The 16,992-nt window shown below is 39.1% G+C and overlaps 1 pseudogene; it reads left to right on the forward strand.

The window, feature by feature from the left end:
* The first annotated feature begins 3,962 nt into the window (after nucleotides 1-3,962).
* Nucleotides 3,963-16,992, forward strand: part of LOC134757947 (centriole and centriolar satellite protein OFD1-like) — a 318,779-nt pseudogene continuing 305,749 nt past the window's right edge.

The raw sequence follows: 16,992 nt of genomic DNA on the forward strand, positions 1-16,992 counted from the left end.
CAGTTTTCAGAAAAAGGCTAACTACTGAACTTGGAGAAAAGACAAATCTGCATTTAATAACTTAACAATTATAACATGTGTGTGGAGGATACAAAATTACAATTCCACTAATGGGATAGTTAATATTTGTGTTACTTTCTTCACTGTTGTGGAAAGTCTTCTAGTTGAAATTAAGCCATTCCTTGTTAACACAAGACACAAGCTAACTTTATCACTCTCAAAAGAAATACTAAGAAGGATTGTACTTTGTCAGAGCATAAGTGAAGACATCTTCATTATCCCATGTATTTCCTTAGTGTCTCCTCTGTTGTTGAATATTATTTAGTGATTTACTCTCAAGTTTTTTTGTGTTTGTTTCAAAAAAATCCTTGCTGCAATGATCAGACTTGATAAAGCAAATTGTGGCCTCTTGTGGCTATTCATATTCTGTGCAATTGGTGACTATCTGATTCTATGTAAGTTAACTGAAGCCTGGAATGAATGTGGATGAGACCTGCAACTGGGGAGTGATGGGGATATCAAAGGACATACTGGGTGAGGGGAGGTGGCTGTCATATAGGGAGGGGAGTTTTGAAAAATTACATCAAAACATTTCTTTTCCTGACCCCACCCAATATTGTCATCTGGAAACATTTGATAAAAAATACAATAGAAAATGATAGGAGAACAAAGCAGGTGGTGAGTGGCAGCAGGAGCAGTGAGAAGCAGCTGCAGAGCAACCCTGGACAGAAGAACCATAGATGATGCTCCATAGTTTGAAAGAAAGGTGGTTCCCAGTGGTGCAGAAGTTGCTCCATACACTATGTCATATATCCAGCTAGATTCAAGCTATGAATGGAAAGCTTTTCCATAGAGAGAGTTCAGTTTATAGAAAAAGGCTAACTATAGAACTTGGAGAATAGACAAATATGCATTTAATAACTTATGTAACAATTACAATGTGCTAAGTAGAGGATAGAAAATTACAATTCCATTCCAATCAAATAAATATTTTTGTTAATTTTCACCATTGGGGAAAGTTTCCTGGTTGAAGATAAAACATTTCTACTGTTTCTTGTTTTAAAAGAAAACTATTTACATTTCTGTACAAACCTAAGTTTTCACTTTCATATTATGACACCACCACATAAGTTTTCTCACAATAAACATGTCATGTAGAGTAGTAAAGTGATAAGTAGAGAAACACACCAGTGTGGTACCCAGTGAAAGGTGGAATCTGGACAGTGAGTGCTCTCTGGAACTCTGGACTGACAACCAGGAAGGGTTGAAGTGACTGAAAAGTTAAAGATCACAAGTACAGCATGGACAAAACAGGGATTGAGAGTATCTATGTCCATGGAAAAGGAAGTATCCTAGGAAGTTTCCAGCTATAACAAGAGGATGAAACTCCAAATGTACCTTTCTTCTGGTTCACTAAAGCAGTTAACAAACCTAGTGCTAACATACAGATGCTAAGAGGAGCCTGATTTTAAGACTGATTTCATTTCATTGCTCTTACATTAAAGAGCCTTCAGGGAACATCATCTACCAGATCCAAGCTTCGCCAGCTTACCTTTCGTCATGATCAACTCCTATCTATCAGCTAACAGTTCAACCCATGTGCCCCAGTGCTCTCCTTCACACCTTCATGACTGCAATACTTTTCTCTACAGCCCACATTGGAGGTCCCACTTAATATTCCACTTTCCTTCCAGCTCCTTCAAAGAATTGGTCACACATGAAATTTGGCACTCAACTTTACTGTTATACACCCAGGATGTGGATTACTAATTCCTACCTCATTTTCATTAGCCTGGAGAAAAGGCTATTTTCAATGTGCCACTGTGGTGCAGCTGAGCCATATCTTCCTGCTATCAGTCACCCTGCTGCTCCTGGCTGGATTTCATCATAACCCTTGGGATTATATGCTCACTGAGGATAGGAACAACCATAGTAAAAAAAATACATGTTTGCTGAAATTACTCCCAGATTTCTAGACAAGTCTTACCTTTTTCTGCACCTGTAGCTCTGGGATTTACTTTGTTTCAATATGATTGCTGTATAACATGCTAAGGCATCATATTAGTTTCCACACTATCAATAAAGGAAATAGAACAAAAACAGCTGTGGTGGGCGGCACTTTAAACTACCACAATCTTGAATAAACACCTTTATTTTAAAAATTAAATAAGTGGGGTAAAATGATGGTAGCATTTCACACAAGGACACAAGACAAAACTTAGAATTACTTGCTTAAAATTAATTCAGAATGGAAAAAACATTTTTCAAGTGCTCAACATTAGCATGGGTTGTATAATCTGATTTTTCAATGGACATTACCTATTTTACAGTAAGATCTTATTATAGGAACAAAGAGACCATTCCCAGGCTTCTCTGGTATATCATCTTGGTCTCCAAAAATGCTGAGATTACAGGCATGAACCACCATGCCCAGGCCAATTCCAAATGTTTTATAAAAGTTCTGTGACTTCCTCCAACTTCCCTTCACCCATAAAACAAGCATTATTGAAAATTCCAGTATATAATGCAAATAGAGCAACTGCTGTGACAAAAGTACCTGCACTGATATGACGGTGTATTCGTGGTCTGCTGAATTTTTTTATTGCTTTAAATAGAGGCCTTTGGGCCAGGACCAGTAGCTAACACCTGTAATCCCAGCACTTTAGGAGGCCGATGCGAGTGGATCATGAGGTAAGGAGACTGAGATCATCCTAGCTAACATGGTGAAACCCCATCTCTACTAAAAATACAAAAAAAAAAAAAAGGACATGTGTGGTGGTGGGCGCCTGTAGTCTCAGCTACTCGTGAGGCTGAGGCAGGAGAATGTCATTAACCTGGGAGATGGAGCTTGCAGTGAGCCGAGATCATGCCACTGCACTCCAGCCTGGGTAACAGAGCAAGATTCCATGTCAAAAAAAAAAAAAAAAAAAAAAAAAAAAAGGCCTCCGATGCATCTAAAAGGTTGAGCACAAATGTTAATGTAATCCTGGCTTTTCTTTGACAACTCTCCTAAAAACTGCCTTACAACTGTTTGCAATTATGAGTATCAACAGTTTACTCTCTGAGGGAAAGGAAATAATCAACAGGACCACTATTCCTAGCCACTGGCAGAAGCATGTACGCAACACTTAGCACTACACACGTTTCCTTGGCTTCTTTAGTACTGCTGTGTATACTGACTATACATTTTTATAACATCTCTAAATGTATAAATGAATTAATGTGAATGTATGTGCTATCACATTTCATTGCCAATTGCAGAATATGTTAGTTTTAAATCTATCTACCAAATCTTGACTCTGGCATTTATTTTTGGATTGTTAACGTTAAAATCAGCTACCTAAGACACTCACCATGGCTCACACCTGTAATCTGAGGGCTTTGGAAAGCAGAGGCAGGTAAATCACCTGAAGTCAGGAGTTTGAGACCAGTCTGGCTAACACGGTGAAACCCTGTCTCTACTAAAACTACAAAAATTCAGCACACATGGTGTTGGGGCCTGTAGTCCCAGCTACCCCAGAGACTGATGCAGGAGAGTCACTTGAACCCGGGAGGCAAATGTTGCAGTGAGCCAAGATCATACATCACACTCCAGCCTGGGCAACAGAGCGAGACTTCGTAACAACAACAAAAATAAAAACAATAGAATGACAAATAAACAAACAAACCAAATAAACAAGTGGCACCATTCTTCTTGAATGACTATTTGATCATAGAAAACTCAATTCCTGCCAATTCATGATCGCTATTAATAGCACAGCTACTTATTTGAAAGTAGATGAAAACAATTTAAATTAAATTTTTAGTTAGTTTTCCTTTTTATAGGCTGCTTGCTCTCTTTAGGATTCCCTAATAAAATCAACCATGAACACTAAGAGGGAAAACATAAAAACAATTTGCCTTCACAATATTCTATAAATTAGTATCATAAGTTTTGTTCCTAAATACCTATTCAACTCGCTATGAAGACTTGCTTGCCAAGGGAGTTGACAGAGACAGTTCTGATGAGAAAAAGTAGTCTGAAAGGTAAGCTGTGCAGCCTAAGGGAGTTACTTCAAAAGGCCAGTTTCCTGACAAAGATCAAATATTCTTTTCTATCATCGGATTTTAAAAATTATACAACATGCCTTACTTTTATATGTAAATCATAAACATCAGTAAAGAAGTGATTTATTCCATCTTCTTGCCTTATGCCATGAAGCATAATAAATCTCATGTGTGACATAATTAAGGCAATATTTTTCTTCGAAATAAAAAACAAAAGGCAACCAGTTCACTGATAACCTATTCTTCAGATTAGTCACATGCCATGTATTTGTGATGGAAGAGTTGAATACATTAACTGGGTTAAGATTAACTTAGTTTTATCAGAAAGAGAACATAACCATTCTAAGTGAAAAAATAACTACAAAATAAAGTAACATCACCCTTAATATGATTCAGATAAACTTTTTGATGTGTATAAGACTTGGTTTAAAAATTAGCTGTTCAACAACATATTCTCTGGCCTAATGAAACAAAAATATCCCCATAAATGGAAACGTTTACATTCATACAAATACATTCTGAAGTGTACAATCTCAGAGCCTGGCATCTGTGTTCCATGTTCTAGTTTTTGAACCTGAACTTTATTTAATTACCTTTACTAAAAAGGTAAAGTTATGCCCTGCAGTAATGAATGCTAACACAAACCACTTGCTGGACTTGTCCACACTTTTCAAGTGCATATTGTTCAAAAGCCACATGTTCTCATCTATGAGGTCGAGAGCAGCATGAGCTATGAAGTGGTGCAGATGACGATGGTTGCGGTAAATGACATGTGAGAAACAACAGATTAACATATCCACATGGAATGAGGAATGCTGACATTTCATTCTGTAAATTCTATAGACGGTTTTCTTGTGCAGAAAAAAAAAGTTTGCTTTTGCTTTGTTTGTTATTGTCAAGACATACACAAGAGGTCAGTTTTCACATTATATGTAATTCTTTCTTTTAAAATATAGTTTAAAAATAACACCTCAGTTACGAGTTGAAGTGTATTCTCTCCAAAATTTCTTTGTTGATGTCCTAAGTGACAGTACCACAGAATGTGGCTTCATTTGGAAGGAGATGTTACATGTAGATATGCTTATTTCAGATGAGATCATTTTAGAGTAGGGTGGACCCCTAATAAAACCACTCATACATTTAGAAAAAAGGAACATTTGGAGATGCACACAGCAAGAAAAATGACACAGGAAGACTGGAGTTACACTGTTGCAAGCCAGGGAACTTCCAGAAGCTGGGAGAGAAACTGAACAGATTCTTACCTTAAGACCTGCATAGCAAGCATGGCACCACTGACACCTTAATTTTAGACAGGGGCCCTCAGAAATGAGGCAATAAATTTCTGCTTTCCAAAGCCACTACATTTTTGGTACTTTGTTACAACAGGCACAGGAAACAGAGACAGCCTCCTTGCCAAGGAAGCTGTTCCCAATCCTGGGCTGGAGGAGGGTGGCCTATTGCCCCAAAATCTCTCAGACATCTAAAGCATGTTTTACTTCACTCATGTTGTCATGACAAACCTAAGTGAATGTTCAGATAAATGGATGTTTTTGTGTCTTGATCAAGCAGTGGTTTCTTTTACAATGATGATCAATCCTGAAAGATTAGGAGCAAATTGTCAAAATGCCTTAACAAGGTGAATGGTAGCAGGAGAAAGAATTAAAATCAATATATGCAACAAATTATTTTTATGTGTGCTCCTTTCTCCACCACATGGCCAGTGGAATGCACTGAAATTATATACAAGTAGCTGCATCCCAGAAAGCAATACTGCTACAAGTACTGCAAACAAGTTTTAATGAGCAGTGTTCTCATAATATGAGAAAATAATGTCACAACAACACCTGGCACCTAATCCTGTCTATCATATTTTGGTGGCAAGTCCTGAATAGTTGAAAACTATCACACACTTAAACATACATTGCAAATAACTTACAATATCAATTCCTCAAAGATCATTAAAGCTGACTTGGGTGCTTGAAACAGTGCAAACGTGCCGGCAATGTATTAGAAACATAAATTGGAAAGAACGAGGCTCCTCTCATGTCAAAATTCTGTGGGCCTGTTTGCTCTGAATGATGACATGTTCTCGAGCCAAGCCTGGTTTCTGGAAATATTCTTGACAAGAAAGTTGGGTGTCATCATCTCTGGTGCTGCTTTTGAGCTTCCCATGCATTGCCAAGGTGGTCACTGGGGAGGAAAGCATGCATGTATGCACCCCAGCCAGGAAGCGCCACTGAGGGTCACACTTTTAACCCCATACGTCCTGATGAAAAACAAGATTCATAAAAACTGCCTGAATTTTAATGGATGAAACCCAGTAGGTCCTGATGAAAAATATGATTCATGAAAAGTGCCTGAACACTCATGGATAACATTTCAAGGCTGCAGCTTGCTACAGGTGGACTAGGTTTGTAAGTTCTCAAGCAGCAGCAATTCATGGTGGATGACACAGTGAACTGAATATCATGGGAAAGTCAGAGGTCATGCTAGTCTGTGCTGAATTAAAGTATACATAAAGAAGTCATAGGATATTCCTTGTCTGGCTTCTGTCAGTGTCTGGGACTCCAGAACAAGTCTCATTTAATTGTGCTGGATTTCATTTACCTCCTCTGTCCAGTTCTTCTAGTTCTAAAATCACATTACACTACATTATTACAATAGAATAAACATTCTTATGAAATTTAAGCTTCCACATGCACTTTGGATTCTGCCTTCCCAGCTGGCAAAAACTCCATTTCAAAAACTGGATTATCATGGTGGCCAACAATTACAAAGTAGAAGCTCCTAGACATGGTCTTCGATATGTGGCTCCTAATGAAGTAAAAAATCATACATATTTTCAGCAGTCAATATTGAAATTCAAAGATGACTAATCAGAAGTGTAAAATTCTTCATTTGTTTTGCTTTCTAACTTAAACCTGGAAGACGCCACTAATCTTGTCACCATTTCCTGCATACTAGTGAAGATGTGTGATTTCTGGAATAAACAAATTATATAATTGATATTTCTTGTAGAATCCTATGTATTTCCATAAGAAAACTAGAAGACCTCTAACATAAAATCACAGACAACATTCTCAGGATCTGAAAGTATGGCACATTGAGCTCAAGGGACTCTGAGTGTCTGGTGGAGTAAGCTAGGCTTCACTTGGACTGGAGCACTTAACACCAGCACTGACACTTAGAAGATTTAACAGAGGTAGACGGTAAGTTAAGGACCATACAGAATGGTGAGAAGACCAAGGAATTAGTTAGCTTGCCTTAGAAATTTCCATAAGGCATCTGTTGGGGGAAGCTAAAACCAATTTTCACTCATTTCACTTACCTAGAAAACAGAGGCAATGTAGCACTTTGTCTTCTGTTTGTCTTCTTTCTACCTGAACGACATGTGTTGTCAATATATGTCCTTGCAAATAAAAGAGAATATGATGTGCTTCTTGACACACCAATTTGTAAGAAAAATGTTTACTCTGTAAAAGATGAAAGCAATAATCCAAAAGGGAAGACATTCTGTGGCATGGAGAGATCTTACAACTAAGTTGAACAGATTGGGGCAGGTGTAATGGCTCATGCCTATCCCAGCACTTTGGAGGGCTGAGGCAGACAACCTGTTGAGCCCAGGAGTTTGAGACCAGCCCAGGCAACAGCATGAAAGAAGAAACATTTCTCTACAAAAAATACATCTCCACAGAAATACTAAAACTTTCTGGTTGTGGTGGTGTATGCCTGCAGTCCCAGCTACTCTGGAGGCTGACAGGGGAGAATTACCTCATATGGCAGTAAACTGAAATATCCTAACTCAAAAAAAAAAAAAGAAAGAAAAACCTTCAACAGATTCGCAAAAGAAATGAGCCTATGAGAAACTGGGGAAAAATATAAGCGATTCCATGGCTTCTAGCACAGAAAATTAAAATATAGATGAATAAAGGATGGGTGAGAACGTGGAGGGGTATACTTAGTGGTAACCCCATTGTTGTATTTTTAACACAAAGGATTTGAAATCAAATGAAGTTAGGTTCTATGTAGCTCGGCTACTTATTTGCAAGATGGCCACAGGGAGCCCTTAATCTATTGTTGGTTTTCTCCTTTGTGGAGTAGTGGTAACTTTGTAACACCTTATGGTAAAGTACCCAGCACAGCGTCTCACTCACAGGATATGCTCAATTAATATTATCTAGAATAACATGGAAGGCCAAATGCAAACTGAGAAGTGGTGACTGGTAAAATTCTCAACATGGGGTGGAAATTGAGTAAACAAGGAGTTAGTCAAACTCCTGCAAGATGCATCTGAGGTGGGTTAGAAGCCAAGGATCATCAAGCCTCACTGGGCCTTCTGCTGATTCACATACACACGATGAAATCAGAAGAAACATGATATGTATGTGCTAATAAGTGATACATTTTATAAAGAAAACCAAGTCACAGCTGACAGTTTTAACTTTAGAATTGGAGGGTTATGGCTGTTGAAGGAAAGGCAGATCAAATACTCTTGGCATGATGAAGTAGGATTCACAATACCAAGTGAGGTGGGGGATGATAGCCTAGTCCACTTTCTCACTACTTTCCAGGCTGCTCTCACCCTTCAATGGCAGAGTTAAGTATCTGCAACCAGGGTATCCCACAGAGCCAACAATATTCAGTATCGATCTTCCAAAGAAGACCTTTGCCCCTGCTTTAGAAAACAGATGAAAAACAGATTGCGATAGAAAAATTGGATAACAAAGACAAACAGGAATGATACAAAAGCTGTGAAAAACTAGACAACCTGGCAATAATTCTCCAGAGAAGGTGAAGGGAGAAAGGATGGGGAGTTGAAAATTGAATAAAGTAAACAATGATATAATGAATTATTGCTGGGCTGAATTTTAGAGCTGAAGTTTGCCAAAAGAAGTGCTTGCTACTTTCTTCAGCACAAACATTGAAGCAGCAGCAGCACCAAAAAGGTGGGGGGGTCAAATGTGTGTGTGTGTTTGGATGTGGGTGGTTTGCATGTGTGTGTGGATGTGGGTGTGTCAGTGTATGTGTAAGGGAGATAACATGCATCCCCACACTCATCCCTGTATGAAAAGCCACAAATGGGTAGGTAGCATGGTGCTAACTCAGCAGGAGGACAGACAGTAGGAAACTCAAGGAGCAATTGCATGAGGGTGCTGTTACCAATTACACAGATGGGCAGAAGATAAGACAGAGCTTACTTTACACAATTCCATGCTCATCTTTAGTTGCCAATTTGGTTTTGCTTTTGTAAATAGCTGAGTAAGAAAGAAGGCTGTAATTTTTCATTCAATTTTGGCAAAGAAAAACTGAAAGGTGCAGTGGAAGATTTAGAAACTCTGGAAGAAAATGACCCCATTGTCATAGGAAGGGAATTTGGCTCACTGCAAATTCCACCTCCCAGGTTCAGGAGATTATCCTGCCTCAGCTTCCTGAGTAGCTGGGATTAAAGGCATGCACCATCATGCCAGGGTAAGTTTTGTAATTTTAGTAGAGACAGGGTTTCACCATATTGCCCAAGCTTGCCTTGAACTCCTGGCCTCAAGTGATCTGCAGACCTCAGCCTCCCAAAGTGCTGAGATTAGAGTCATGAGCCAACATGCCCAACCCAATTTCAACTTTTTTAATAAAATTTCTCTGACATCCTCCACCTTCCCTTCACCCACAAAACAAGTATTACTTTGAATTCCAGTATATAATGCAAACAAAACAACTGCCATGACCGACATACCTGCATTGGCATGAGTGTGTATTCATGGTCTGCTCGATTTTTCCATTGCTTTAATAGGGGCCTTTGAAGCATCTCCAAAGAACAGTTGTCCCAGAGGCCCTCAGGAGTTAGCTATATAGAATTAGATAATAGATTAAATTGGGAAATTGAGGACAAGAGGAGAACCTAGGATAGTTTCCAAATGTCTGGCTGAGGGGAACAAACAGAATGTTTTCTAAGATGGCCTGATCCCAATCTCTAAAACTTGTGAGTATGTTACGGCTCATGGCAAAGAGAAATTAAGGTTGCTCATCAACTGACCTTAAGATAGGAAGATTGCCCAGGATTATCCAGCTTGATCAACACTGTTAAAACAGCCTTAAATGTAGAAAATGGCAGCAAAATAGGAAAGTCAGAGGGAAATGACAGAAGAAAGGTAAAAGCAATGTGATCTTGATGGCTTTGAAAATGGAGGAAAGGGCTATAGCTAAGGAAGGCAGGAGGTCCCTAGAAGCTAGAAAGTACAAGAAACAAATTGTCCTCTAGAGCCTTCAAGAGGAACACAGTCCTGCGCACACTTAGATGGTAGCCCAGCAAGATCTGTGTTGCACTTATGCTACAGAAGTGTAAGATCATACACTTGTCTTCTATTAAGCCACTAAATTTGTAATAATTTTTTACCATGGTAGTAGGAACCTAATGTAGGCCAAAGCCAGGAAAACCGGCAGATATGAGAGAAAAGGAAGGAAACTCAAGGAAGTGTCAGCAAATGACTAGAAGGCACATTCTATTAAGAGACTGGGGACAAAGGGGGTTCATCTGCCGGGGGCATGAGTTTCAAACCACTGTAGAAAAGTTGTTGCATAGAGGCAATGAGGCATCAGGGTGAAGATGTCTGCAGCAATATGGAAATGAGAGTGTGAGAAAAACACAAGGGGTGGTTCTTCTCCACTGTGTATCCCAACCACTAATACAGAAATTGGTACACCGTTAGTGTTCAATGCTTGCAGAATGGTACTGGTGGGTAGTGGCAGGGGCTGCAGGGTAGACAGTGTTGAAATGCAAGAATGACAGACCTGGTGAGATTTCAGTGTTAAATAGACTAAACAGTGCAAAGAGCCTTCTGAAACTTCCCGTGCTGAGAACTCAGGGGTTTCAGAGGCTCCATGATGAAGTTTATGTTCAGGTGGTCGACAGCAACCTTGTGAGAAGTTACTGAAGTTTTAAAGTTACCTATGAAGCAATCCTCCATGACAAGAAACTGGGCTTGGTGGCTAATGAGAGGCAGACAGGACCTTTATTTTTTATGGAAACTGCAGCTGTCTCTGATATCTAGGGCAACCTGGTCTTTGACAGGGAGAAGACTAAAGAAATCAACTTTGTGATATGAAGAATTCTCTCAACACCTTAAATTTAAGAAGTCTACATACACTAACTAGTAATCAACATAAGCATGGGACCAGAAATCAGTGAATCTACCATCAAAAGAGTAAAGGCCTCCAGTAGGTGGAAGTGTGATATATACATATATATATATATATATACACACATGTATGTATATGTATATGTATGTGTGTGTATATATACACACATACACATACATATATGTATATGTATATATACACACATATACATATATGTATATACACACATATATACATGTATGTATATACACACATATATGCATATATGTATATACACACATATATGCATATATGTATATACACACATATATGCATATATGTATATACACACATATATGCATATATGTATATACACACATATATACATATATACACACATATACACATATATACATATATACACACACATATATGTACACATATATACATATATACACACATATATATACACGTGTATATATATATATACACACACACATATATATACACACACACACATATATATATGTATATATCAGGCTTTGGGGTTGACCTTAACTTAGTCTAGCTCAGCATTTAAATCAATAACTTGAATGAAGACAACTTATCACAATCAAAATATCACCAAGAGTTTGTTTATTAGAATTTCTTAGAAGACAGAAGTTAGGATTCAAAGTGATCTCTGTGGCTAAGAGAGTTGGGTGGAATTAACAAGATAAAAGTTAAGTGAATAGGAAAGAAAGCCCTGTACTTGGGATTAGAAATCAACTGTAAAACAATAGGACAAGGGAAATCTAGATTAAGAACAGTTCACCTACATTAAGAAAAGTGTTAACTTACTGCAAGCTCTGTAAGAGGTAAAAGTCTGATAGTTTGGTCAAATAAGCTGATGCAATTCTAGGCGGTATTAACAGCAAAACCAGGGAGAATGTTCATGTCCTTTTTGGGGAAGAAACTAAGTTCTGGGAATCATATCATCTTTGCAGAAGAAACTCAGTTCTGGCAATCTATTGTAAAACAATCAATAACTCTGACCTGTGCACGTTATAGGTGAGGGGAGGGCAAGATTGATGGTAGGGAAAGCTGTGGAAAGAAGACAAACACAGCTAAAGGAACTGAGGACATTTAACCTGTTCTGGGAAGACCTTTTTGAGGTAGAAGGGGAGCAGGGTACAGTATAGTACTATCTTTAAATACAATAAGCTGTCTAATGGAAAAGGAATTTGGCTTAGAATGGCAAATGAGTTTCCTCTCATGAGTGAAATCTAGTCAACTTGTATTGACTGCCATTAACTGGTGCTGAGAAATTTTCTGAGACTAAGTGTGGAAATAACAGGGAAGAATGCTGTGTAAAAAAGAATGTAGGGCATAATGCTGCAATCAATTAACCATGTCTCCTATGGATTTCAGGAAGTGCAGTACCCACATGGGGCTGAACTGGACAGACTTATTGCAAACCGTTCCATAGGTCAGTCCCATGGCTCCTAATTTGAAGTCACTGAAAACTAAAATCTAAGGGGTGGCTAGAACACCGCCAGTGTCAGAGTGGGAGGATGCTTAATGAACTTGGAAATCCCTGCTCTTAGTTTAATTTGCAGGAAAATGCACGATAAAACTCAGGGACTCTCATTCCAAACACAACCGTTTTAGTAGCTGGCCTCTGTAGAGCCTCTATAGAAAAGCTTCTACAAAACTGCTCGTTCTTCCCAACAGCAGTGTTTTCAGTCATCTCATAGACCTGGGGTCACTGGTCTGGCATGGTACATGTCTATTGCAAAGAGGAGAGGCACTTGGAACATTACTGATGGGTCTCTAATGTGACATTTTTCTATTAATATTATAAGCAATTTTCCCACCTGAGGGGAAGTTATGCTAGTTTTTGAAGAACATTTTATCTAATTGTATTTATATATTCAACTATGAGATCAAAAGTAGGAGTGGGGTCAGGAGTGAGGGGATCTTCAGAAACAATCTTTTTGTTTGTTTGTTTTTGAGATGGAGTTTTGCTGTTGTTGCCCAAGCTGGAGTGCAATGGCGCGATCTCGACTCACTCTGCTTTCCCGGATCAAGTGATTCTCCTGCCTCAGACTCCCAGAGAGCTTGGATTACAGATGTGCGCCACCACGCCTCGCTAATTTTTTGTATTTTTAGTGGAAACAGGGTTTCACCATGTTAGCCGGGCTGGTCTGAAACTCCTGTCCTCAGGTGATCCTTGTGCCTCCGCCTTCCAAAGTGCTGGGGTTACAGGCATGAGCCACTACTCCCTGATGATGATGATGATTATTTTTTAAACAGTGGACTGATAATACTACGTAACAACCTTTGCAAGCTATCAACTTCTTTTTAGAACACTGTTTTCATCAGTTCATTATCCCATTCAAAAGCCTTGATGCGTCTCAGCTGGTATTCATGTACCGGTATTCAAAGCGGACCCCCATATTTATCATGTCTTTTCTCAGCCCTACTGTTCCACCTCTGCTACAGTTTAGTCGTTTACTTCCCCCCCCCCCCCCCACCCCATATCCACTTTGACTGTATCCACTTCAGAGCTACTATTATTTCTCTCTTCATGCCTGGAATGTACTCCATGATTCTGCCTGCAACCCCTACCTATTTTTTAAAATCCAACTAAGTGGCTCCTCCTCCTCGATTATTTCCAAAAAACCCTAAGGTTCTCCACGTCCTAAAAAGTCCTGTCACTCATGCTGTCTCTTAAATACTTTAAGTTTTTCACAACCAGTGATCAAAACTCATTGTATACTTCTTCAATGCTGTATACAAAGCTGACACTGATCAAATTTTGTCCTCACAGGACTTAGATACTTTATCAGGCTTATATTCCCAGCATACAACTCTAGTCAGGGTGGATTCCTCACTGCCCCCAAGAAGGTCCTGGATTTTTGTTTGTTTGTTTGTTTTTTATTCCTTTGCTCATTTTCCCTCCCTGCAATACTCTTCTTTTGGTCCACCACCCAAATCCTACGAATCAAGGCTGTGATGAGTTTACATTTTTTCTGAGATGATCTGGATCACTTCCATCTTCACCCACCTACCCTTTAAACTCTTTACTCAGTTTATAATGTTATCTGAGCTCTTGCTCAATTCTCTAGCAGTAATGTTTTCATTATTGCTTCTGAGAGGTTTTGTTTGTTTTCTTTTTAATTACACGTAAGCATCATAAGGTCAGGCTCTCCTTTCCTCACAACACGCAATGGTGGCTACTCAAAAATATTTAGCTCTGTGGATCTCAACGCTGAGCCATCTTGCTTCCAAGAGGACATCTGGCAATGTCTGGAGACATTTTTGCTTGTCTCGCTTGGTGGAGAAGGTGCTATTGACAAAATAGAGACTAAGAATACAGCTAAATCTACAATGCATAGGACAGCCTCCCAAAACAAAGAATCCGCTGGCTCCAAAAGGCAACAGTGGCTCCTTTAAGAAACCCTGGGTCCGCTGAATATTTGGCTGTTAACCGTCAAAGCAAAGACCCCAAGAGGGCAGACTCTTGCAGGTGATAGTGCTCAGTGCATGGATTATCCGATCTGGGCGTGGCAGATCTGATCTGACTACCCCAGGGAGGTGTGGAGATACAGCAGCAGTCTGCACCGTCACGCAGGGCCAGTGAAGTCCCACAGGGACTCAAAACACTTGATTGGACTCACTCCATCCCCTACCTGCAGCGAGAGGCCAAGGAGGGAAAGGCAATCTCAGTTCCGCTGTGGAGATCCGCGCTCAGCTGCTTCAGCGAGGTCCCCGGGGGCAGTTCTTTGGATGCCCTGGATGTGCTATTGCGAGATGTGGGTGGAGCTTCTGGCTGGTGCTGGGCAACCAAGTGCATGCATCTTGTATCTTCAGACCAGGAAGACCTACTTAGTAGGTCTCCAGGAGGGGCAGGATGGGATGTGAGGGCTGTAATTTCACGTCTTTTTTCAGTCGTCCTGTACCCTCCAGGCAACCTGTTACCATTTTGTCTTCTAATCCAACTTGCTCCCACGTCTGACGTGTTGAGTCAAGATGAGCTGCGCAAAAAGCTACACTAAACATTGACGGATCTGGTTGTATTGGGCCCACTCAAAGCATCGGATTTAGGTTTATCTGTTCCGTAACTTTTAAAAGTGTGACCTGTAACAGGTAGTTCACATTTTAATTCATGCAATGTTTGGGTTCCGAAACTCTACCCTGAAATATTACAGTCTCTTTTAAACCATTAAGATAATGTTGTGTTTCAGTTGACTTAAAGGAGAATGTTCAAATAATTAACCGAACTGACAATAAGACAGCAGCAGAAAGCATTTATACAATGAACACGTTTTAGTAAGATTAGTAAGATTTTATAAATGTGGCTTACAAATTCCTAAACTAACAACTGGGGTGTAATGCATTCGGATGAGGGACATTGACACCATATAGAAAATACTAGTGTTCCGTTTTAATCATTTGGGGAATGAACACTTTCATCTTTAAACTATATTGATATGCCTGAATATTTACTTTGAGGAGCAAATATCTGTTAGTATAATTTATATTTGGATTAGCAGCTAGGAATAGAATTAGCTCAACGTGTTTTCATTGCAATATGCCTTTCAAAAGCATATTATACATTTAAAATATGTAGATATATCCTGTGTATATATCCTTTTTAAATTTAAGTTGTATGGTGTGAGCATTTCTCTGTTTCCTTAAAAGTTTCTTGAAATCCAAATTTTAGTAGCCACAGGATTATCTTTGCATATTTTTGTAACATACATAGCAGTCCCTTGTTGTTGAATATTTTGGTCATATTTTCCAAGAGTCCACAGAGATGTGATGAACTGGCAGAATTTTTTCGTATACTTCATATCCCAAGTGTAAGCTGCTGAAATAGCTTCTAGGGAAGTGAAGTGAAGAGTCTGGCTAACCACAAGTTTCATTTGGAAGCTAAGGAAAGAAACATTTTTGTAGAGCACACTGACCTTCTTGTCTCATGGGTTAAGACTTGGGTAGGGGAAGGTTCCTAACTTCTGGCCATGGATCTAGAAACATGGAAATAAAAGGAAGTTTTCCAATGAATGTAACACATCTGTGTATATCTCTACTGAGACAATCCTACTGGATTTTTTTTTACCTAGTCTGACTTTCCTCCCTTCCTCCTTCCTTCCTTCCATCCTCTCTTCCTTCTTTCCTTTATTCCTTCATTTCTTTCTTCCTTTCTCCTTTCCTTCCTTTCTCCCTCCCTCCCTTTATTCCTTCCTTTTTTCCTTCCTTCTTTTCTTTCCTAATTTCTTTTTTCCTTCCTTTCCTCCTTCCTCCCTTGGAAGACATAAATTCAAAACCAGCTAATTCATGAGTTGATGCACCCTGAATTGAATGGAGAATTGCAACCTCAATCCATTTCACTGCAAGGGAACTCCCTTTTACTAGGAGCTTCTACCTCTTTAGTGGCCAATCACTAACAAGGGTTTGTCTGTGAGTCTTCACCCTCTGTTTTCTTTCCAGAAATTGGTTTAGCAAAAGAAAAGGTAACGTATTTCCTTTTCTGTTTTTGGACTTTTTATTAACAAGTTTTTTCTCAGCTGACTGTAATATGCTGTATTATAGCTAATTGCTTTTAAACTAGGTCCATTTCTCATTCCTCTTTGAATTTACATTGTAGCTGCACATAACACATTTGTTATATAACAAGTGGGTACTAAATTTGAAATTACTTTATTGGTATCACATTTAGACTTTTATAAAATTGTGATCTACAATCTCTAAATGTTTGAGAGGTAAAACTGATTTATCGATTTTCTCTGTTGTTTAATAAGACTCTGCCAATCTGTTGAATGTCCACTCTGAGCTTGGCACTGTGATAGA

This window comes from Gorilla gorilla, chromosome Y (assembly GCF_029281585.2).
Source record: "Gorilla gorilla gorilla isolate KB3781 chromosome Y, NHGRI_mGorGor1-v2.1_pri, whole genome shotgun sequence".
Classification (NCBI taxonomy): Eukaryota; Metazoa; Chordata; class Mammalia; order Primates; family Hominidae; genus Gorilla; species Gorilla gorilla.